Source organism: Schistocerca cancellata, chromosome 1, assembly GCF_023864275.1.
Source record: "Schistocerca cancellata isolate TAMUIC-IGC-003103 chromosome 1, iqSchCanc2.1, whole genome shotgun sequence".
In the NCBI taxonomy this organism is placed as follows: Eukaryota; Metazoa; Arthropoda; class Insecta; order Orthoptera; family Acrididae; genus Schistocerca; species Schistocerca cancellata.
The window spans coordinates 355,535,573-355,560,893 of NC_064626.1; the positions used below are offsets into that span (position 1 = coordinate 355,535,573).

Consider the following 25,321-nt stretch of genomic DNA (forward strand, 5'->3'; position numbering starts at 1 on the left):
CTGCTTCACAGCAAAATAATGTGTACAAATCTCACCCACACCATATTTTTTTCATTTACTCAGTACCTATCATAAAGGGGTTCCATTAGTAACTGTGGTGATTAACATAAACCGAGATTTTCGAAAGTTGTTTTTAAGAAATTGTGTTCCATTCCTCCATCCATTCCTATTCTGTGAAACTAATACTCCCACTCAGATACCTTGTACACTCCTGTGTATGAATGGCAATTACAGCACCACTGTTGCCCAAATAGATGTAGTGATCACACAGAGAGAGGTTTACTGCACTAGACAGTAATCACATGCTTGATGTTAACTATGATGGCCTTGCAGTAAAGTGAATGTCAGTATTTTTCATATTAAGCCATTGAATATAGGAAATGATGAAATTCTGAAGCTCACTCTTTTTGTGCCTTTTAGAAAAATTTCACATTTGTATGAAGTACCTAAACAATATTCAAATTTGCAAGAAGCATATATATAAGGCAATATTAAACTGAACATTTTGAGTGGCTCTCTTCCAAGAGAAAGCGTAACAGGAAAAGTGTACTTTAAAAAAAAATTGAAAATTGCAGTTCCCCGATATATCACTTACAAAAAACAAACACATTATTTAACTGTTGAGACTAAAAATGGAACATTCAAATTACCCTTCTTGTTTGACTTCTCAAATGCCGAGAGATGGCAAAAAAAGAAAAAAAGCTGAGAAATACATGAACTGCTGATGCAAGAAACTAGAGCTTACATGACGCTGTACTCTGCTGTAACAACGTCCAATTAATCATGGCAAGTTTTATATTAAGATGTGTTTTTATTTCTAATTCTCGTCCCACTTGTGACACCCTATACTATTTATAAACTTTAATGATGAGAAAGCCCATTCTTTTATTTTGACTTTGCCTTTTTTAGCTTCTGAATTTACCTAAATAACGTTGAAACAGTGCAAATGCGGCCATTTTTTAACGATCATTGAAGTGGATGTTATAGACCGAAAAGTTGGACTATTACGGTGCTAAATTACGGAATACAGAACCACTAGGAAATAAGTGACTTTATAGCTACGATGTTATAAATGCAGGCGGTCAAGTCAGATCAGATGAGATGAAAACTGTACATGACCTTAGTAACTGTTGATTCGCAGTATCTGGCTTTTGTGTATTGCTGACGTACCGTATGTTTCCCTGGAGAATTAGTGTAACTTGCATTTATTTCTATGTTCAGTTACTGAAAACGAAAACGTTTTCATAACATGTATTTAACAAGGATTCTGTCACGTTGTCCTAGAGAAGCTGGCTTATCCCATAAATTTAGATGTAAGTTTTAGACAAACCTTTTACCAGAAAATTACGTTTATTTTTAAAAACCACGGCTCTCCGCCCAAATTATGAATTGCACATGAAGATATATAAACACAAACGTATGTATATCGTTACATTTTGGTTCGACAGAGCGACGAATCGCGCACCCTCTTAAGAGTGTTGCATAATACTCTCAAACGCTGGTAGATGGCGCGCACTGCGCTTTTTCGACGGTAGTCGGAGCGCATGCGCTCTACAATACGAAGTGGATGCGGTAGAGGTTCTCTCTCTCTCTCTCTCTCTCTCTCTCTCTCTCTCTCTCATCGCAGCAATTCGTCGCCAAGTCGCGTGATTCTTTCGCAGACCGCACCTGCATGGGCAAATCGCTGATGGCAGCGATCGATCGCCGATCTCTGGGAAATCTCAAGCAAACTGATGGATGCGGTAATTGTGTTTCATTTCGCTGTGAGAAAGCGAAGAGTGAGAACTTTTACGTTAATATTTATGGCTATTCTGGGAGCACAAACCTGTCGGAAAAGTGAAGTTGAAGCCTAAATTGCCATTCATATTATACACACGTTGACACCCTTAGTGATTAGCAATTTGAAGATTGTGATGTAGAAAAATAGATATTCGTGGGACGTTCATAGCTACAGGTCCGACATACGGGGACTCATATCTGGTGATATCCTAGTTACTTGAGAAATATCTATAAGCATTACTTCTAAACACGAATCAAGGTCAAATTACGTGGACATTTTAATCTAAATGTTTGGTTATTCCTATTCTACAACCGTACTGAGGTGCGTTTTTTATTTCATACAATCTAATATCTGCCTCGTACAGTTTACAACAACGATGTTTCAGAAGCGCTGTGTAAATACTTAAACACAAACTAAAAGAAGGAATTGACAACTAACAAAGATTTGTGAGGTACAGACTGGAAAAACATGCACAACACACTCGGCTTCAATTTAAAGAGTGATGTGTTCTTTAGCATGGTCTGTATTTTCCAGGACCAACGCTTCAAAACAAATTTAATTATTGCAATTCGCGTTTGTAATGTATTTTTTGCAAGTATCACCACACAAATAAAGAGATACTGCTACCGCTGCTAAACATAGTTCGTTTTCCACGGTAGATTTTATCGTGAGTGGCGGTCGAAAATTCTGGATGAAAATGTTTGGTAATCACTCGTGTGTATCGGTGTCAAGACTAACGACCGCTTGCAGGCGATGCAGCCAGCCTCATGAAACTAAAATTTCAATACTACGGCCAAAGACCAGATTAAAATCGTATCTTATTTCTAATATGTACCGATCGTGCTATTGTAATATCTGAATACATCTTTTAGGTCCCAACTATCTGGGATATCTGTGAGCCCCAGCTGCCCACCAATGACGAAATTACAATTCAAAAGTGACCGTCGGGCATCTTCAGTACGTAACGAATCAAAAATACGTACATCACGCATTAACGACATGTATAAACTGGATCTTTAATTGTACAGCACGCTACTGTTCTCGCCAATGGCTTTCCCGGTCAATGTTGTTGAAATTTCTGTAATTTTTTCCGGGAATTACCCAAACAGAAATGTGATAAACCGTATAAAAAGTTTTTAACCATGCAGCCAATTCTAAGACAAAAAAAACGATGCATCACCGAGGAATTATCCGAATGGGACGCAAATCGGTAGACGTGTACAGCAAAAAATGATTGCAATTTCAAAAAAAAAAAAAAAAAAAAAACTGAGCAAGTCAATAAAGGGTGGTCTACTTCTGGCCCTTAAGCAAGCAGGTATTGGCTTGGCATTGATTGATAGAATTGTTGGAAGTCCTCCTGACGGATATCACGCCGAATTCCGTTCAGTTGACGCCTTGGAGAGTCAAAATCCTAAGATGGTTGGAGGGCCCTGCTCATAATGCTCCAAACGTTCTCAGTTTGCCACACATCCCGCGGCCCTGCTGCGCAGGGTGGGTTTTGGCAAGAAGGAAGACACGCAGTAGAAACTCTCGCCGTGTGCGGGCGGGCATGATCTTGCTGCACTGTAAGCCCAGGCCGTGAAGGCTACAAAAACTGAGTGTAGAATATCGTCGATATATCGCTGTGCTGAATGAGTGCCACGGATGCAACCAAACGAGTCCTGCTATGAACCGAATTTGCAATCCCAGGCCATCAGCCTCGGTTGTCGGGATTGCAGGCGAGAGCCGAATAACTGCTTGCATAGGGGCCGGAGGTGGATCAACGTGTTACTTTCTCAATTTGTAAAGCTCATTTTTCTTTAATAAATCGTAAAATGTTTCTGAAATTGCCATCATTTGCACGTCTGTACAGGCACATCACATCTACCGACTTTCGACCCATTCAGATAATTCCTTCACCGTACGTCTTGTGTGTGTCCAACCACCACCGGCAGAAAATAACACTAGTAGTTGCACACAGCTGGTAGACGTGCGTGCCCAGTGATTATGGTAGGCGTGCCTTATTAGGACAGGCACAGCACTCTGCTTTCTTTGCAGCCCAAGGCCGGCGGCGCTGCGGCCGGACACAAAGGGAGGGCGCATTCCTCAGGGAACCGGCAGCTGGCGCCACTGCAGTCTCGCCTGGACCCTCCCACCTAGGCCGTGGCGGGGGAGAGGGGGTCGGGTGCGGTGGATTCTACACAAGTGAGAAACCGTGCCGTCCTTCTGGGAACGCGGCGCCGCTGCTGTTTACTCGTTGTATGCTGCCGCCACTCTGCGAGTTCTGTGATGTGCATGACGCCGCTGCTATGCTCTGTTACTGTCTCTACTTCTCTTGTGTCTTCCATAAGAATCTACAGCTTTACCATCACTTCTCCTTTGACTTATCTCTAACAACTGCGGAGCAGTTTGTATACAAAGAAGAACGGAATCCTTTTACATATTAATCCCTCGAAGTCTATGACAAGCTATCTACACTACTGGCCATTAAAATTTCTACACCACGAAATTTAACAGACAGGAAGAAGAGGCTGTGATATGCAGCTTTTCAGAGCATTCACACATGGTAGGCGCCGGTGGCGACACCTACAACGTGCTGACATGAGGAAAGTTTCCAACGGATTTCTCATACAAAAACAGCAGTTGACCGGCGTTGCCTGGTGAAACGTTGTTGTGATGTCTCGTGTAAGGAGGAGAAATGCGTACCATCCCGTTTCCGACTTTGATAAAGGTCGGATTGTAGCCTATCGCGATTGCGGTTTATCGTATCTCTACATTGCTGCTCGCATTGGTCGAGATCCAATGACTGTTAGCAAAATATGGAATCGTTGGGTTCAAGAGGGCAATACGGAACGCCGTGCTGGATCCCAACGGTCTCGTATCACTAGCAGTCGAGATGACAGGCATCTTACCCGCATGGCTGTAACGGATCGTGCAAACACGTCTCGATCCCTGAGTCAACAGATGGGGACGTTTGCAAGACAACAACCATCTGCACGAACAGTTCGACGACGTTTGCAGCAGCCAGGACTATCAGCTCGGAGACCATGGCTGCGCTTACCCTTGACGCTGCATCACAGACAAGAGCGCCTGCGATGGTGTCCTCGACGACGAACCTAGGTGCACGAATGGCACAACGTCATTTTTTCGGATGAATCCAGTTTCTGTTTACAGCATCATGATGGTCGCATCCGTGTTTGGCGACATCACGGTGAACGCACATCGGAAGCGTGTATTCGTCATCGCCATACTGGCGTATCACCCGGCGTGATGGTATGGGGTGCCACTGATTACACGTCTCTGTCACCTCTTGTTCGCATTGACGGCACTTTGAACAGTGGACGTTACATTTAAGATGTGTTACGACACGTGGCTCTATCCTTCATTCGATCCCTGCGAAACCCTACATTTCAGCAGGATAATGCACGACCGCATGTTCAGGTCCTGTACGGGACTTTCTGGATACAGAAAATGTTCGCATGCTGCCCTGGCCAGCACATTCTCCAGATCTCTCACCAATTGAAAACGTCTGGTCAATGGTGGCCCAGCAACTGGCTCGTCACAATATGCCAGTCACTACTCTTGATGAACTGTGGTATCGTGTTGAAGCTGCATGGGCAGCTGTACCTGTACACGCCATCCAAGCTCTGTTTGACTCAATGCCCAGGCGTATCAAGGCCGTTATTACGGCCAGAGTTGGTTGTTCTGGGTACTGATTTCTCAGGATCTATGCACCCAAATTGCGTGTAAATGTAATCACACGTCAGTTCTAGTATAATATATTTGTCCAATGAATGCCCGTTTATCATCTGCATTTCTTTTTGGTGTAGCAATTTTAATGGCCAGTAGTGTATATGCCCGAGAACTAGTGTACGCGGATAGCGTTGAGAGCTTGTGGCGTTTACACCACATACCTGTCCAAATTTACTACATGTTGTTGTTATGTCTTAACGCACATTATAGGAAAACTTTGTTACAGGAGGCTAGCGAGTAGGTAGGATCAAAAGGAAGACAGCGAACGAATCGCCAGACGGTCGCATAGCGTGAGAACGGCTGTGTGACCAAGAGCCGTTTCGTACTGGAGCAAAGGCAATGGGGATCCACCTACAACGCTCAGCGCCAACAAGCGGATCTTTTACTATTTAATGTTTAAATATTAATATACAGCTCCAACCGTGCTGATGACGTCACTTGCACTGAACTTGTTAGTAACAATCTCAGTATCACTCAGTTCGCCAGGAAATAGTAATTACAAGTTTTAGTTACTGTCAGCGCTTAGTAATGGAAAGGATAGACCAATCAGAAATGTGCCTTGAAAGGGCAGGCGCCAAACTGTTGAGGTAGCTCACAACCACCCCACGATCGGTTTCCGCGGAGATAATAAATGAATCTGTGTATGAATAATTGATAAAGGTCCCTCGGAAGACGTATTTGTGCAAACTCAGGTTGATTCTAAGATCGTGTTAAGCATTTTTTTGACTCACGCGGATCTCGGGAACTAATTAATTACCGGGAGTATTGTTATGAATATTAATGACAGACTCGCTCCAGAAACCATTCCACTAATTTTATCTTTAGACAAATAATGCAAAATTAGTTGGCATCCTAACAATTTACGATTCTCATTATTCTTAGCATTTAAAACTATCTATCCTCTTGTCGCGTTATTACGCATAGTTTATGGCACAGGCGTTAGAGCTCGCGTCCGACAGAGAAGAAACTAAGCGCGATAACGCTTGCGGGACATCTGCGGACGACGTGAGGTAAGCAAACTACCACAGGTTGCGCTGGGGAAAATGATTGTACACATTTCTTACTGAAACCAACTATGTTTGTTAATCCCGGCACATCTTTAAGGAGGGTAATTTCATTTACTATAACCCACCGTGTAGCTTGTGGGATCAAATCTGCATTTACTGCGAGACTACATTTTACCACCGCCACTAATATTTGTTACAAGCCAATGACAAGTTCCGTGTGAGCTAGGGGGCGAGGGTAAAGTGCGGGAGTCTGCGGGGCTGTGTGACGCTCCCTCCATAACAAAAAAGTGTCGCAGTAGAAGCGTCTTTATTTTTACGTATATCAGATTCCAAACTTCAGAGTTAACTTTCCGGCAGTAACATATCATCAAAACCAAGGATCTTCGAATCGTCAAGTGCGACTGCAGGGACTATCTCGCGCACGCCTCCCGCGAGACTCACATTCTTACCTTATATGTCCACACACAACATTAGTAGTGTCCCTACCCAACACACTCCTTACTCGTGGAAGACATTCTTACCGAGTCCCGCAAGAGTTCGGGTAATACGTGTGCATCCGCACAGAAGGAGGTGCTCATGGCCGGTATTGCCAGAACTATATACTTATATGGATATGGTGTGTGTTCTTTCGGACATGTCCGGCAATACCGGCCATGACCTCCTCCTCCTGTGCGGATGCACACGTATTACCCGAACTCTTACGGGACTAGGTAAGAATGTCTTCCACGAGTAATGAGTATGTTGGGTACGGGAAAAAATGGCTCTGAGCACTATGGGACTTAACATCTCAGGGCATCAGTCCCCAAGAACTTAGAACTACTTAAACCTAACTAACCTAAGTACATCACACACATCCATGCCCGAAACAGGATTCGAACCTGCGACCGTAGCGGTCGCGCGGTTCCAGACTGAAGCGCCTAGAACCGCTCGGCCACCAGCAGCCGGCGTTGGGTAGGGACACTACGAATTTAGTGTGTAGTGTGAGTGTGAGTGTGAGTGTGGTCGTATAAGGTGAGAATGTGGGTCTCGTAGGAGGTGTGCGCGAGACAGTTCCTGCAGTCGCACTATCCTCTGTGCCCTCGGTGGCTCAGATGGATAGAGCGTCTGCCATGAAAGCAGGAGATCCCGGGTTCGAGTCCCGGTCGGGGCACACATTTTCATCTGTCCCCGTTGATATATATCAACTCCCGTCAGCAGCTGAAGGTATTAATATATAATTCTAATTTCGTTCTAGACTGCTGCAGGTCATTAATCGTGTCTGTTCTTTCGGATATGTCCAAAAGAACAGACACCATATCCATATATAAGTATAATGTCGTAAGTACTGCTGGAGGGAACCGACACCATGAATCCTGCAGGGCTGTCCATAAATCCGTAAGAGTATGAGGGGGTGGAGATTTCTTCTGAACAGCACCCTGCAAGGCATCCCAAATATGCTCAATATGTTCATATCTGGGAAGTTTGGTGGCCAGCGGAAGTGTTTAAACTCAGAAGAGTGTTCTTGCAGCCACACTGTAGCAATTCTGGGCGTATGGGGTGTCGCATTGTCCTGCTAGATTTGCCTAAGTCCATCGGAATGCACAATGGACGTGAATGGATGGATGCAGGTGATCAGACAGGATGCTTACGTACATGTCACCTGTCAGAGTCGTATCCAGACGTATCAGGGGTCCCATATTACTCCAGCTGCACAGGCCCAACACCGTTACAGAGCTTCCACCAGCTTGAACAGTCCTCTGCTGACATACAGGGTCCGTGGATTCATGAGATTGTGTCCATATCCATACACGTCCATCCGCTCGATACAATTTAGAACGAGACTCGTCCGACCAAGGCAACATGCTTCCAGTCAGCAACAGTCCAATGCCGGTGTTGACGGCCCCGGAGCCAGGCCCAGGCGTAAAGGTTTGTGTCGTGTAGTCATCAAGGGTACACGAGTGGGCCTTCGGCTCTGAACGCGCAAATCGTTGATGTTTCGTTGGACGGTTCGCACGCTGACACTTGTTGATGCCCCAGAACTGAAGTCGGCAGCAATCTGCCGAAGGGTTGCACTTTCGTCACGTTCAACTATTCTCTTCAGTCGTCGTTGGTCCCGTTCTTGCAAGATCTTTTTCCGGCCGCACAGATGTCTGACATTTGATGTTTTACCGGATTCCTGATATTCACTGTACACTCGCGAAATGGTCGTACGGGAAAATCTCCACTTCATTGCTACCTCGGAGATGCTGTGTCCATCACTCGCGCGCTGACTATAACACCACCTTCAAACTCAAATCTTGATAACCTGCCATTGTAGCAGCAATAAGCGATCTACTTAACAACTGCGCCGGACATCTGTTGTCTTATATAGGCGCTGCCGACCACAGCGCCGTATTCTGCTTGTTTACATATCTCTGTATTTGAATACGCATGTCTATACCAGTTTTTTTGGCGCTTCAGTGTATAAACTGCAAGTCACATTTAACATACGGTACTTTTCAGCTGCTTGTGTGAAAGCCTTCTCATGTGTATGGCTTACAACCTATCCTTGTCTCCATGTAAAGACGCAACTAACAACCGAGAGGGTTTCCAAGTACACAAGTAGTACTGACAAAATCACGGGAAACAAATTTACAGACCCTCGACTAAAAAGAGCGTATAAACAGAAAGAATGACTTTCCACCGAGATATGTGGCGCAGTAGTTACCACAGTAGGCTCGCATTTCGGGAGGACGACGGTTCAAATTCGCGTCCGGCCATCCTGATTTAGGTTTTCCGTGATTTTACTAAATCGCTTCAGGCAGATGTCGCGACGGTTCCTTTGAAACGGCACGGCCGACTTCCTTCCCCATCCTTCCCTCATCCGATGGGACCGATGACCTGACTGTTCGTTTGGTCCCTTCCCCCAAATCAACCAACCGACTGACTGACTGACTTTCCGAACGTAGGTGGAAACGACTGAAACAAACAGCATTCGCCTCATTTACAAGCTCGCACTGCACTAGTCTTCAGACCTATGTTCACAGTCTTACTAATCCATGTCGAAACCTGTACTGAAATTTTTTGTAAGTGAAGAATACACCTAAAGAAACACAATGTCAAAATTTTGGATGCAAGTTTTTTTTTTTTTTAATGTTGAAATCTGCCAAATTCGCAGCTCACCACGCGACTAGAGAAATGTAGACCGCTGCCGCAGCTTTAACACACAGCACATGCACAACACGGCAGACACATATCCTTGTTTGCCGGCAAGTTGGTAAACAGATAATACGACATAACGCGAACGTAATTTTAGTAAAATTCTGTTTCGGTTTATACTTTCTCTCACGTAATAGTTCACAGTTAATACTCGTTCGAATGTGCAACACATTTAATATTTATAATAATTAGCAGTTGCCTTCGCGCTATCGCTAAGTGTTAATAATGGAGATAAAGCTGAATTAATACTGTCATAAGCGGCTCATCGTGTTGTTTGCTTTGTTTTCGTGACACATTGCGAAGGTTGCAAGACGGCTTGATATTTTTCATTCTATTATTCTCCCACTAGAGATGGCAAGTATCTGAAAGTAAAGAGATATTTAGATTTTATAACATCTCGACGAAGAAATTGCCTAAATAGCCTAAACTATGTATTGAAAGCTAGTCAACAGCACCAAAGTCGGATCCACTGAACGAGACTAATAATTTTCGAAGTTATTTGCCACTCAGTAAGAAAAATAGATACATAAATAAAAGGCGCTATTTACCTCGTTCAAAGCATTGTTCTGTGTGTGTGTGTGTGTGTGTATTTTCGCAAGCAAATAAATGTTTTTACGACACTTGTTCGATTCTTTGAATTCTCAGCGGCGTGAGAAATTTTATACGGCCTTTTTGTCAAGAAGGTCCGCTATGAATTTCGCTTTCGTCGTAACAGAAATTATCACTCGTCCACAAGCTAGTCTCAGCACAAGAACAATACACCACGAGCGGTGCCTTGGAGACTAACCACGAGAAATCCGTTGACAGAAGAATGTCGGTCGTGCGACAGACGCTTTAGATGGCCAGCTCCTTGGCCACTACCGGTATTCCTTTACCCTCATTTCTCTTCGAGTGATCCTGGCCGTTCTCGTAGTGCAGCCACGCGCTGCAGTTGCGACGTGTAATGGAGGGTAGCGCCCGGCGAGGAACAATCGCTAGGTGGAGTGCAGTGCACTGTGCAGGCGGGACGTCTAGACAGCAGGGGTCGCCATATCCCCCCTCCCCCCTCTTCACAGCAGGACCCACAGGTATCGACCGGGCGCGACAATCGACGTCGTTACGACCCTCGCCTTGCCCTGCGTCCGTGCACAGCGTCGGCGATCGACTGCGTCCATTACCAGACTGCCCAATTTTCGGACCCTCGCTCCGCCTCGACGCGACGCGACGGGCATCGGCGGCGCTGCGAACTGCGCCAGTTCCTCAGGACGGGCCCGCATGTCTCTCAAGCCGGAGACTCGAGATTAAAACTCGGCACGTCTACCGTGCGCTCTCCTGCAGCTTCAACAGGATTTACGAGTACAGCGCGTGGCACAGATCAAAAACATTTTACGTCAGCAACACACCAATGTGTCAGCTACGCCGAGTACACTTTTCCACAAACAAATTATCTTCCGATACGTCTGACTTTTGTCCCTTTGATGTCACACTCATGCAATGATTATTTGCACTCAGCCAAGCGAAGAGAGGACTCAATCTATCAAAATCCCGAGAGTTCAATTAATACTCGGGCGGGCGCGCTTATGTATGAAGTGCGCCAACCAAATATAACGTTGTCTTGTACCGTTCGATTGCTGTTTTATAACTATTGGCCCTTACCTGTTCCTTCATTACTGCTTCAGTTAACACTGTGATAATTTGTGCTGTCGCATGTCCAAGTGGGCAGCAATTATATAAAATAAACAGCAAGTTATGTAAGAAAAAAATTACGATCCGTGCAAGCAAATGCCCCGGATTCCAAGCTAGCTGCACATGCCCACAATGAGGCGGTTGTCTACGAGATAATTAGTAATCGAATATGCATTTGCCTGGGATCCGATACAACTGCGCTGTCCAATGCTCCGAGTGGGTCATTATTGACGGGTGATACTTGTACGCGACAACAGTGAGACAAGTTTATTTTTTATTGTTTAATTAAACAGTCGTTTTGCTCATGTAATATAAATTTATTTTATCACTGCTTAATTAAACTAAGATTAAACTGTTACTGGTCATGCATGTTTACCTTGGTAACACAAAGGCAGCTGTTCTTTACGTGTGTACAAAATACTCCGCTTGCCCGCTCGAGGGTTAATCAAAGTCTCATTGAATGCTCCGTGTCACTGTTTGCGTTCTTTGTTGTACTTGGAACAGAAGTTTACATAACGAAACTTCCCGACTCAGCAGCACAGCAAGTTCTAAAACCAAACCCACGCCAAACCGCCTATGGAACCGGTACCGTTAGTGGTTGGAAATTGTATTCAACCTATTTCATTCTTCACACTGTTTTGTACGAAACTGACAATGACATCGTGGATGCGTAAAAACACAGGTTACTTCTTACAAAAAAGTAAAGAAAGCAGGCACTGATTGTTAATAGTACAATTTGTTAAAACGAATACCGGCGTTATCGGCGAGTTCGAACCGATATATTCATCCTCTGGTGGTCGTTTAATGTTGCATTTAGCTTGAACTGCGTATGTGATTTTCGCTGGTATTCGCTCTGGCGGAAGTGCCTTCAGGGTGGTGGTGCCCTTCAGCAAAAAATTGTTTAAGAAAATAAGAGTGCTTTACTGTAATCGGACGTAACAATGATGTAAAAACGACAATCAGTTTTGTAAGACAAGAACGTAATTAACTTTGCGTTACATTGAAAACCGTTTGTCACTTTATAGACGCGTTGATCGCTTGTGAAGAAATTTGTATTTCGCGAGAGTAACTAAAATTCAACACGTTTTTTAACTTTTGAAGCTGCAGACAATGTTGAACATTATGCAGATGCTTAAATATTTCGGCTGGAAGGATACTTACACACAACAAAACCGTACGTAGAATTTTGCCTTCGAATGCGTTAAATGGGTACTTAAATTTTACAACAAAAAGTTCACAATGCCTTATGTTTCAGTAGTTACAATATATTTTGAACAATCATAACTAATGTAAACAAATAAAGACAAACAGTTCATAATAAAAGAGTATGGAAATTGACGTTCTGTAAAATATTGTGAAAGACTACAGTAAATCAATAATTATGAGACGTAGCGCTCTGTATGTGAATACTGTGGCAGTGGATTGCTTTTCTGCGCTGTTGAACGAGACTTGACTCGCGCAGCGACCACAGACAACCATGCGAGGGTTTCGCACTGCTGTCCTGGGAAAGATGCTAGTGTTTTTGTTTCATCGTTCCTACCCTTTGACGCGTTGTAAGGACGGGGCGAGGTAGTAAGACAATGGCGTCGCATTCCGGAAGACAGTGGTTCAAATCCCCTTTCGTTCATCTGGATTTAGGCTTCTCGTGACTTCGCTAAACATATTACAGTAAACACTGAGATGGACTCATAGGAAAGGATAGGACCGATTTCCTTCCAAATCTTTCTCCAATCAGAGCTCGCGCTCCTCCTTTAATGACCTCGTCGTCGACGGGATTTTAAGCCCCCAATCTATCACTCTTCACTTTTGTATCCAAGTATGAAGGATGTATGGATGTCTTGTAAATGACTGATGAGGGCTTTTGCAGCGTTTCTTTTGTGTTTTTGTTAGTTATTACTCAATGAAAGGCTAGGAGAAAGTGGAACCTGGTACAGACAGACAGACAGATTAGTCCTCTCGAACTGCAGAAAGAGTCCGCCGAATTAACGCGTAGATTCGGCGATTGAATCACCATCACTGTTACATCGTCTCACTCCAAGAGACCTCGCGGAGACGTTTCGGATTACGCATGTGAAACACGCGCATAGTGTAGCGATTAGGGGTGATACGCCAATCCGTCTTCTCCGTTTCTCAGCCAGATAATACCGTTGCAGACATCTTCCACCACCGGGGTTCTAAGATACGGCTGGGGTACCGCCGCGCTAGCAACAGTGAGCGTTAGCGGTTCCGCCACGAATGTCGGTAATGTAATTATTTGTCTAACATTTCCTGGGGAATTTTATTTTTGTCGTTCTTCAACTGGGAAAGTTTCAGTTACACCGCGAGTCAAGCAGAAGCAGAAACGCGGTCAAAACGAAACACGACGACGGCGACAGTGAACTCTTCGCCGAAAGATTGCCGCCATAACTTTCCTTTTTGACGGAGTTGTTTTGGATTTCTTGGGCAGTGGGTCGACGTGTATCCCACACAGCTGGTGCCTGTTCGGCATATTGTTTAACGACGTATCACAAAAACAACATGCCCTCACGAAACGGGATCAAGTCCCGACAGGCACAACCTCACTCTCTAGTGGCCTCAGTGCATTTTCTTGATACACAGGGCGAATGCGTCTGACTGTCAGCCCAGTTATTCGTGAACGGCAATGTGCACGCTTTGCACGAAAAATGCTGAATTAGTCCGCATACATCACCAAATCGCTTTCCGACAAAACTGAGTTGTTGTGTCAGTGATCGACCGATGAAGATTATCAAGCAGTTATCAAATTACGTCCGTCAAAATCACGCTTGTTTATTATTTAAGTCATTTTGTAACCGACAGAGAAGTTACTGTTGTAGTTGTTGGTGGGATATTCAAGCAACCCATGCAATCTGAGAGCCAAGGGAATTAGTGACCTATTACTATTTGACTCGCCCATTTAGAATATGTAGATACATTCTACTAAAAATTTATCACTGCTTACACGATTGACGTGATGGGAAGTTCACATTGTATATATGCCACCAACGAAATGAGTTTGGTCCGACGTATATTGCGAGTGTAGTCTGGTAACATGGATCAGTTCACTTCGGGGCAACTTGCAGTGTGCAAAGTGCTGCTCGACTAATATTTCCAGGGTCTGTCGATTTACTTTACAAAGTCAATGCGTACAGGATGTGTTTCCTCACAAGACGTCCAGCTGCCCTGGTATAGGTTTTTTTCCTGCTTTTTTCCCTCATTACCTCCTGCGAATGTCACGGTGAGTTTTTCAGCAAGGATATGGCCAATTGCTTACACTTTCATGTTTATGAGCTTTAAGTCGGTCAACTGGTAAACTATAAAATATTTTTATAGAGTGGTGCTCCAGAGCTGCAGTATGTTTCCGAAAGACATCTTTACCCAGCTACACCATTAACTGCTGCCAAAAACTGTCTTAAGTTGCTATTGCTTTCTGTTATATACATGGACCATATTCTGGCACAACTCAAAAATTTTATTATGACAATTCGCTTTCCGATTCATTACATGTTCTTGACTTAATACTAAGTTAAATAGGCAAGCATCAGTCGTTCAGGTCGCTGCATGTAGAGTTACTGTAGAACTCTACTTCTGCGAAAACAACAACCTACAGACAAGGTGAATAAGTTTTTCGTATGTACGGAAACGAAGTTTGCGGCATGGTTGCGATGTGATCATATCGAGAACAACTATGGCAGGTATTACAAGAAGCGTATTGCCCACCCTCTGCAATCTAACTACAGATGTGTCTAGATAGTAGAAGTGCATTAGTGACACATGACAACAACACTAATGCTTGCCTATTTAACTTAATACTGAAGCAACAATACGTAATGCCTCAGAGCGCAAAATTTTATAACTATTTTTCCAACCGGTGCCAGACGATTGTCATGTATAAATAGAATATAGTAGTAACCGAATCAAGCTTTTGGTAGCAGGCGATCATGCGGCTATACAAATACATCTTTCATGTTAAACTACAACCTGTAAATGACGATAAAGTGGTGGCGCATCTTCTGATTTGCGTCTGTGGATGCGGCTAAACTTCAGGATAGATGCAATGTTGATCTCTAACATATTTGGGACCTGGAAGTCCAGTGTCAAATAACGTATATCTGCCTTACAGACAACTGTTAAACGCAACTATTAAACGCACCGACATACGAGGGGCGTTTGAAAAGTCCGTGCAAAGTCCGAGAGATGGCATCACCAGCGCGTATCGAGGTCATGTTTAGTTAATAGTATCTTTGGAAAGATCGCACACCAAGTTTCAGCCATATTGGTCTATTTCTTTGTGTTTGAAATTCGTGTGGATCAGGGGAGTCGAGTGATTGTCAAAAAATGGACGAAAGGAATTTCGTGTGGTGATTAAACATTACTTTATGAAACGCAAAACGCCTCAGGAGACTAAAGACAAGCTTGATAAACATTACGGTGACTCTGCACCTTCGATTAGAACATTTTATAAGTGGTTTCAAAATTTTCGGGAGTCACCATATCGGTACAAGTGATTCTGAACGTTCTGGACGCCCTATGGTGTGTAGTGGAACGCGAAATTGAAGCGTCACCCATCCACCAGTGTCAGCCCAGTTTGCAGGTGAATATAAATTTAATTTAGTGGTTTGTTTATGTATTTTTGTAATCTTTGTAATTGTTGTGAATTGTCTAAAGTTTTGTATTTAATTTTTTATGTTTCATGTACGGAGAGGGCGGCGCAACGAACGGAGACAGCACTTCACTGCCGGGACCAGAGAGAAAATTGCTCGCCACTATTCGTCGCGGGTCGACAGCCAAAGAGCTTCTCGAACGAACGGGTACATAATACTTTTCATAAACATTTGGACATGAGAAAGGTATCCCCAAGATAGGTTCCGCGATTGCTCACGCTTGACCAAAAACGGAATCGTGTGAAGTGTTTGCAAGGATGGTTCGCAGCTGTTCAGGAAGAATCCGCAGGACTTTAAGCGTCGTTTCGTCACGGTGGATGAAACATGGATACATTACTATATTCCTGAGATCAAAAAACAATCTAAACAATGGGTTACCAAGACAAAATCTGCACAAAAAAAGGCGAGGACCATTCCTTCGGCCGGAAAGGTTATGGCGACTGTCTTTTGGGATTCGTAAGGAATAATCCTCATCGACTATCTGGAAAATGGTAAAACTATTACAGGTGCATATTATTTATCGTTATTGAACCGTTTGAAAACCGAGCTGCAAGAAAAACGCAGGCGATTGGACCACAAAAAAAGTCTTTTTCCATCACGACAATGCACCAGCACACACCTCAGCAGTTGTGGTCGCAAAATTAATGGAAATAGGATTCCAACTCATTTCACATCCCCCTTATTCTCCAGACTTGGCTCCCTCTGACTACTATTTGTTCCCAAATTTGAAGAAATGGCTGGCGGGACAAAGATTTTATTCAAACGAGAAGGTGATTGCAGCAACTAATACCTATTTTGAAAACTTGGACAATTCCTATTATTCGGAAGGGATCAACAAATTAGAACAGCATTGGACGAAGTCTAAAGGTCTAAAAGGAGACTATGTCGAAAAAAAAAGGTGTACCCCCAAACACGTAAGTAGTTCTTATTTTTGCACGGACTTCAAACGCCCCTCGTATAGTGTGTGTGTATCGCATTAAGAACGGGTCACAGACGAGGAGGCGCTGAATGTCCACGGCCACTTAAATAGCACGATGAGCTGAAGCAACAATGCTCTACTGTGGCGAACACAAGGGAGCAAAACTACAGCTTGGCAGGAATGTGGTGTATCACAGGACTAACACACACTGCCTCACAACGAGTTATGTAACTTTTTGCGAACGAGAGTGCCGCTGCTGCATGCGCATGACAGATCTTCGCTCACTTGGGTCTCAGAGATATGGCAACAGACTTTAGATGGACAGAAGAGAGAGAGAGAGAGAGAGTGTGTGTGTGTGTGTGTGTGTGTGTGTGTGTGTAGCGCGCGCGATCCTTCAATTTAGAAGTTGGCTTTCATGAAGTCTTTCCCGACAAAGGCGCGATGAGTTCGACCTGACATTCAGGCAGATAAAGTCTGGGAAAGCCCCTGGAGAACAGCTACATGAAGAAATGTTCCATCTCCGAAAACGTACATACGGTACTGTGGAACTCCCAATAGAATTCAAACAAATGAGTTGCAGTGCCAGTCCCAAAGAAAACATCTGCAAACAAATGTGAATATAGGGCCTGCCAAGATCTTGCCCTCTATTACTCTGAGAGGCATCGAAGAAAGGTTAGATGCAGGGATCATGGGCGACTAATCTGGCTTTAGAACAGGTGTGGGCACTAGAGATTCAATACTCGTCTTATGATTAATTCTTGAGGAAACACTAAGAACGTGCAGTAGACATTTACTGCCTTCGACGACTTAGAAAAAGCATTTGACAGGACAGACTGCAGACGGATTTTTTATATGCTGAGAGTGGCATAAGGCATGCGAGCAGTGTAGAAATTGTATAGAGAAGAGGTGGTTGTCTTAAAATATGGAGAAAATCGAGAAGAAGCAACTATTAAGCATAATGTAGACAGGGGTGCTTATTCCCTCCTGTCTTGCCGGCCGGAGTGGCCGTGCGGTTCTAGGCGCTACAGTCTGGAACCGCGAGACCGCTACGGTCGCAGGTTCGAATCCTGCCACTGGCATGGATGTGTGTGATGTCTTTAGTTATGTTTAAGTAGTTCTAGGGGACTGATGACCTCAGAAGTTGAGTCCCATAGTGTTCAGAGCCATTTGAACCCTCCTGCCTTGCTGTCAGATGGCAACAGGTGAAGTCGGAGAAACTACGACGTATAGAAATAATTACAACCCATGGTACGAATATAGACACTAGGTTGACTGATGATATCTCAGTGTTAAATAAGGATGCAGGTCAATTAGAAGCTATGATTCTTACGAGGATTTAAATTTTTACACAACACTGGATGTGATTATCAAGTAACGTCATCTCTAAGGACGAAGGTTTGTGTTCTAAGGCTCGTTGAAATTGTGGTCATTGTCACAAGGACTGCGCAGGAAACGCCTTGGCTTGTTGAGGAAACCACCCGGCATTGACCTGGAGTGGTTTAAAAACTTCATAGAAATCACGAAAAACCTATCTTATAATGATCGTACGAGAATTTTGTCCTATTCCTCCTCAATGTGACTGCAGGGCCTCATTCTGCTCGCACAACAGCCGTCCGCTGTAACGAACATGGTAATGGGTTTAGACAGCATTTCATGCTAATCAAGAGCAGCAGAACACTTTTCTTACGTAGTTCCGATATAGAGGAAAAGTCATTAGGAATTGGAACGTGTGAATTTCCCGAATGGCTCGATGGCGGTGCACCAACAATGGCCCATTCATTTCGCACCGGGTGAAACCGAAGCCATGCAATTTCGTGAACGCCCCTACGAGGGAAGAAAGCACAAAAATTATGGCGATCGACGCTCAAGGCGGCGAGGTCTCACGTACGTGGTACGAATGCCTGAATTTGCAAATGGCTTAGAGAGGCGTTCCAGTACGTGCCAGTTTGTTCAATGCGGTTAGTGAACAGGTTAGGTAAAACGAAGCAATTCGAACTATGTGGTGACAAACGCCTATAGCTTATTGCTTGTTTTTGTAATGCGTTCCCACAGATAATAATAAGGAACTACGGCGAGAGTTTATCGTTACGCAGTTGCGAAAAAATATTCGATTGAGAGTGAAAAAGGTACAAAACCAACATGGAGGCCGTCACTCATGTACAAGGTAGATCTGAATTCATCACTTAATCCATTTCTGAAAATGACACCGCAATACTGAATGGTATGAAATACTTTACTGTGTGCCCATGCCGTGTAAAACATACCGCTCACTGAGAGGATAAAATCAATTGCTGTACGATTAGTCAACGAAAGAAAAGACAAGTGCCCTCGCCCGCCGCCGAAGAAAAAAAGGAAAAAGCCAGACAGATATTTTAAGACAGTGGCTCTTTTGTACGACTCATTCTACTTTAACCAGAAATTATTTGGGGTCTGCTGAACCTACCGATAATGGATGTCGACTCTGTGCCGTAACGTTAATGATGATTTGGTGTGCACCGTCACCTACGTGCGCAAACAGAAAGACGACAGAACATTGTCAATATCTCTATTTTATCTAAATTAGTGTTCTGAACGTAGGTTGTGGTGACAGGCTGACCTGTGCCGCTCCCCCACGTCTAGATTATGTTGGAAGACAGTTTGGTTGTGAATTGGGGAAGCCAACGAATGTGAATAAGAAATCCATGTTGTGCTGACATACTGATGTTTAGCGTTGCCGCGATCTAAGTTAAGCTGGAAGATAGCAGTCTGGTAGTGCATTGGCGAAGCGGCATCTAATGCTTTAGTTGATCTATTATTCGCGTAACCATTAATACATGGCAGTGGCCTGCAGGCCAAAAGCCAAAAAGAAAACATGAATGAGAGTCGGACGGGAACTCAATATTTGTGTGAATATAAGACTATAAAATCGTAACTCACAGCTTCTGATTTTTATAAAAGAAACAGTTTACGGTACTCAAATAATATAAGGGAGTTGCAACATGTGCAGACATGAAATGAGATGATCCGAAGAGTTAAATTGCGGGTGAAATGAATACAGTATCAAGCATCACTAAAGCTGCACAAATAAAATGCCTGGTAATCAGTAAGGACTGCTTACCCCATCCCGTCTTTTCCCACCTCCACCGTTCTCAGTCTTCTGCGCGAAATTCACAAAGCTGAAGTCGATGGTTTCGCAGTTGTCTCCATAACCTCGGCATCACGAGAATAAAAAAAAAAAATAAATTACAACGCTCGCTTGCTTATCTTTCCTTTCGGCTTATCTATCCTTTCGGCTCTAATTAGCCAAATCAAGGCACACACGAGAAGTGGGGCGCACAGAAAACGGGCGGCCCAAACATACCGCCAAGATGTATGCACATCACGTGAGGGGCAGTTTGGCCGTCCATGTGTTGGCGATTACCGGCTAGCTTTCTCCGGTGCTACTGTGTAACAGGTGAACAGCTACGATAATGCTTTTCACACGAGGCTGAGAGCCAAAATACGGCGCAGATGAAACTAGCTTATTCACACACACGGTCAATAAGAACGCAGATACATGTAAAAGCAGGATTTCTATGTGTGTGCTAAACTCATAATTTTTCCCCCACTTTTATGGATACGCACAAAGACTACACTTCGTTAGCCACAGCTTTTGACTTTGTTGGTGCTTATATATGCTAATTTTGCAAAATCATGTTTTTGCTTACTTATTGTATCATTTTTAATTGAAACAGCATATATTACCGAAAACTGTCAGTTTGAAAGTGCATATTTCACTCCTAGCCCTCATGTAACAAACAGTAATTCTCTTTTTTATCGACTTATAAAAATTAACTTCGACTGAACGCGCAAGAAATCATTGCGAAGGTATAACCAGGATGTTGTGAAATAATACTGTAAGGAGAAAAACTTGCTGCGATTGGGCAGATGAATCATCATTCCTCAGTCAGTTATCGCATCGGAATGACGTCATTGGCATGGACGGTGAATTCCCGAATTCCAACTGCAGTATGTTGTGCAATGCTCGTTAAGGCCGTGTCCTACGTGAGCGACAGAAGTGAGCGACTTCTGGATACGCGACACTCCAGCGACAAGCAGCAACATCGGGCCTCAACCTTCGGAGTCCTGCGTGCGAGCGACCATGTCGCGCTACAAGATGGCTGCTTAGAGCCAACCGCTGTTTCTATAAAACGGCGTCCTTAACCTGTAGAATACTGTACCTCGGGAGCAACGCTACAGAATTAGGTTTACTTAAGAAAACAAAGCGAAAAGGAATGCTCTGCATGAAATTTACAAATGGAGAAATCTCCATGGAAAATTTCGTAAGTATCGTCAACTACGAAGATCACCAGACAAGTTCTTCGAATACACGTGAATGAGCAGAGGAGCATTCGACTATCATCAATAAATTAAAGACGAATGTTTTTTTACATGATCAAGAACTTTTAACAGCCAATAAATATGGAGGAATAATTATTACATGAATAACGACGCTAAATGCAAACATAAAGATAAAGAATGACATACATGGACAACAGGTAGCTGCGGTGTAGGAGTAGTGTATACAGTTCGTAATTATGTGCGAGTTTAAGGTCCTGGGTTTGATGTCCGGCAATTCGTGTTTTTTATTACTGACTCAATTATGTACGATTATGTATACTAAGTTTTAGGTATACGGTTTACATTGCATCGTTAAGTATATTTTTAAGCTCTTGCCAAAGAACTTTATCTTCACACCTATCACAGCATATCACACACATTTAATTCCTAATAAATTACAATGAACCATGAAATTTTACAGATATTTCATGTTGCGAACGTAGTTCATCAGCAGTCAGTGTTAAGGCCAAGCGTTTCAATTATTCTAACTAGTCTGTAAAAGTAAAGCATACAAAATTTTGGAAAGAAATCAAACATTTTGTGTAATGATGTCTAAAAGCATGAAATAAAAAATATTATGGAAACGTTTGGTGCACCTTATTTTCTGTTCATGATTTCGAGCATCATTCAAAGGCACATAGAATGTTTCCCTGATCTGCTTATTTCTTTTACACAAATAATTTTATAAAATATTTGAGTGATTCCTTCCATTTTTTAATTTCAAGTTTCATTCAGAAAGCATGATCTTACTGACTCCTCGTTTGCCTTCCTGACGTACTTGATTCGAAGGAAGCCTTTTTGACATTTAAATATCACACCAATGTATCTTTTTATGTGCAAAATAGCTAGGTCTTTAACAGATGACATTTTTGACACTTCATTAAAAAGCAGCTTTTCGTGAAATACTTCAATTTTTCCTCAGCTTATTAATTAAGTTTTCGTTCATTACCGTGATTACTTTCAAGCAGTTAAATATTTTCATGCCAAACTAGACCTCATGCTGGGCACTTTGATAACCCGTTTACCTGTTTCTCTTCCTTTGTTTGCCTATGAAAATTTGAACAAAACCTCATGGTATAAGTTATAGGGAGTCTTGTTTTCGCTCTGCTCACGCGTTTACAAAAACATATCGAGTGTTAATCATATGATAAAATAGTCCTTTCTGCGTGCTGTCATTTCCAAAAATCGTCGTTTCGGTATCTTGAACCTTTTATGAGATACGACGATTTTTACGACCACTTGATTCCCGAAGCGCAGGAAAGGTTTGGACTCGACGCGAGCGACCCGTCCGCGGATATAACAACCAATATCTCGAGAATGAAAAGATATATCATTCAGATCTCAACTTTAAATTCGATGTAGATATATTGGTTACATTTCATACGCAATAATGTATGGCCTTAAATGGACTATACGGAAAGTCTACACAATGTGATTTTACGTCTGCAAATTCTTAAAAATGTCTTGCAGCCATGTACTCCATTTCGTGCCGCACAGTAACTATGACGAATAACGAATATAAATTCCGACCTTTATTATTTAAGGATTCAAGCTATAGGTTCCGGAAGAATCAAATTTTTTCACCGAATAGTTTTCTTAAAATCGGATGATACGTAATTCATAGCTGCCGTCGCGTCCGCTCCACTGCTTTGCCAAGACGACACGTGGCTGTCGCTCTGTGTCGCGCGTGCTGCAGCGACGAGACTCGGAACACGTTTGAATTCAAACGTCGCCAGTTGCAGCGGGAGACAGGCAGCGACACAGATGTCGCTCAAGTAGGACACTACCATACCTACACCGGCGGTTGTGTTTTGTCGCCCGAAGCTGTCGCTCGCTTCTGTCTCTCACGTGGGACACGGCCTTTTAGTGCACGAGCGCTCGCTGTTGTAATTAGGGAATGCCACCCACAGACACCTCTCAATCAGCACTCTTACGCAAATGCGTAAACGAGTCTGGTAGAAATACTTTCGTGAAGACGGCAGTGTCTGTTTCGTGCGTGAAGAGAGTGTAACGGCGAAGAAAAAACTGAGACATTGTGCTGCGCGTTAATACCATGCGGCATTGGGAGAGGTTTAAGAATAACTTTAAGGTAAACCAGCAATTGATTGAAAGCAATATTGGGGAACAATCGAGTTACAGGGATAAATTTTTCAAAGATTTGTTTTTGCATTAGTAGGTTTCGACATTCCGTTGTGTAAACTGAATAATGTGCATCTTCGTGTACTTTTTGAAAAATACACAAATTTAAGGATACTGGACGAATCTACAGTGTACAAAAACTATGTTCCACAGCATTTTCAAGAAGTAATTCGTAATGATCTGAATACATTAAGCACGAAAACTTATCAGTGCTGTAGTTGGTAATATAAAAGCATGGAATAGACCATTTCGTCCTATACAAATACTTGACCAAGTGAAACATTCCACTGTTAAATTTTTCACTGGCTCATCAGCTTCCTTGCGCCCTGAAGGGATACGGTATGGCAGAGAGTTGTTATTTCTACACTCCGATGACGCGGGAACTGTACTGAAGGTTTTTTTTTTTTTTTTTTTTTTGCCCTACGCCATGCTCACGGTTTACATCGTGTCAGAAGTCAGTATAAAGACCTGGTTCTTCTTGTTTCTGGTGTGAAGAAATCGTCTGTCAAGTCACACAATCCTACATTCAACTCCTTCCAAATTTGGCTTTACCTATTAAAGGCAGTTTTGGGTCTGTGGGGAAACGTGGTTACAGGCTGTGATATTACTCAGAACATTTCAGTATGAAAGATGTTTGGAATTCCCTAAATGCAGAAAATGCAATCAGTGTTGCCGCAGTCAGAGAATGTTTTGCTAAAAGCGACACCCAAGAAAAGATACAGTACATCCACATCCGTTTCTCCAACATACCTGTATTTTAAAGTAGCTGGAAACTCGAAGTAATTCATTGGAACATACACTTTCTCTGATAAGCGAAATTTAAAAAAAAAAATGTCGTCAAAGGCACACGGGGGTTCGAGAAACTGAATCAGATGCTAGAGAAAACTTCCAGTTACAAAACACTAAGTCAATTATTTTAAAAAGCTTTGTGGTGAAGAAACAAATACTGAAGAGAATAAATTGAAGAATAAATATGGTGCTTTTTACATGCACTTGTAACATGCGACGTCGAAAGAACATCTTCATCTTCACTGAAAGACGCAGGAGTGTTACACAGGAAGATCTCAGGATGACCTCCGTGTATTGTAGCAGCCTTCAATAGGGTGACTTCTGTGAAGCTACCACGCGTGTGTGTTTTCACCTTTGCATATTTTGGTGCTCACTTTCGCTGTTTTTCTTCCCTATTTTACTATTTTATTGTGCTTTGAAATCCGGACTTCATTTTTACTGTACCAGAGTATTCGGTCTCCGAATTCATTTTGGAACCCGTTTTTTCATGTTTGTCTTTTTTATTTCCATTAGTTTCCTAGGAATGATTCGAAACACGAGGGACAGAACGACAATAAATGGATGATTAAAAACTGTAACGTGGTACGCATGTACGTCAGTTACGTGTCATTTTCCTATAAACCATAAACGTATATTTTTTGATAAGAACAGCACGTGGACAAAACATGTGAAGTACACTCCTGGAAATGGAAAAAAGAACACATTGACACCGGTGTGTCAGACCCACCATACTTGCTCTGGACACTGCGAGAGGGCTGTACAAGCAATGATCACACGCACGGCACAGTGGACACACCAGGAACCGCGGTGTTGGCCGTCGAATGGCGCTAGCTGCACAGCATTTGTGCACCGCCGCCGTCAGTGTCAGCCAGTTTGCCGTGGCATTTGGAGCTCCATCGCAGTCTTAACACTGGTAGCATGCCGCGACAGCGTGGACGTGAACCGTATGTGCAGTTGACGGACTTTGAGCGAGGGCGTATAGTGGGCATGCGGGAGGCCGGGTGGACGTACCGCCGAATTGCTCAACACGTGGGGCGTGAGGTCTCCACAGTACATCGATGTTGTCGCCAGTGGTCGGCGGAAGGTGCACGTG

The 25,321-nt window shown here is 43.3% G+C and overlaps 1 protein-coding gene and 1 non-coding gene across 3 annotated transcripts in view; one reads left to right on the forward strand and one right to left on the reverse strand.

Moving 5' to 3' along the window:
* LOC126174191 (syndecan) overlaps positions 1-25,321 on the reverse strand; it is a 262,670-nt gene that overhangs the window by 16,618 nt on the left and 220,731 nt on the right. Inside the window, exon 1 of one of the 2 annotated variants that reach the window (XM_049921017.1) lies at positions 1,338-1,356. The exons of the other annotated variant lie outside the window; for it this stretch is intronic. The gene's annotated coding sequence lies outside the window, so the exon portion shown is untranslated. Of the gene's footprint in view, positions 1-1,337; positions 1,357-25,321 lie in introns of those variants that run through there. 2 annotated transcript variants of the gene reach the window in all.
* Positions 7,595-7,669, forward strand: Trnas-uga (transfer RNA serine (anticodon UGA)). Its single transcript has one exon. It is a non-coding gene; the product is annotated as a tRNA-Ser (tRNA).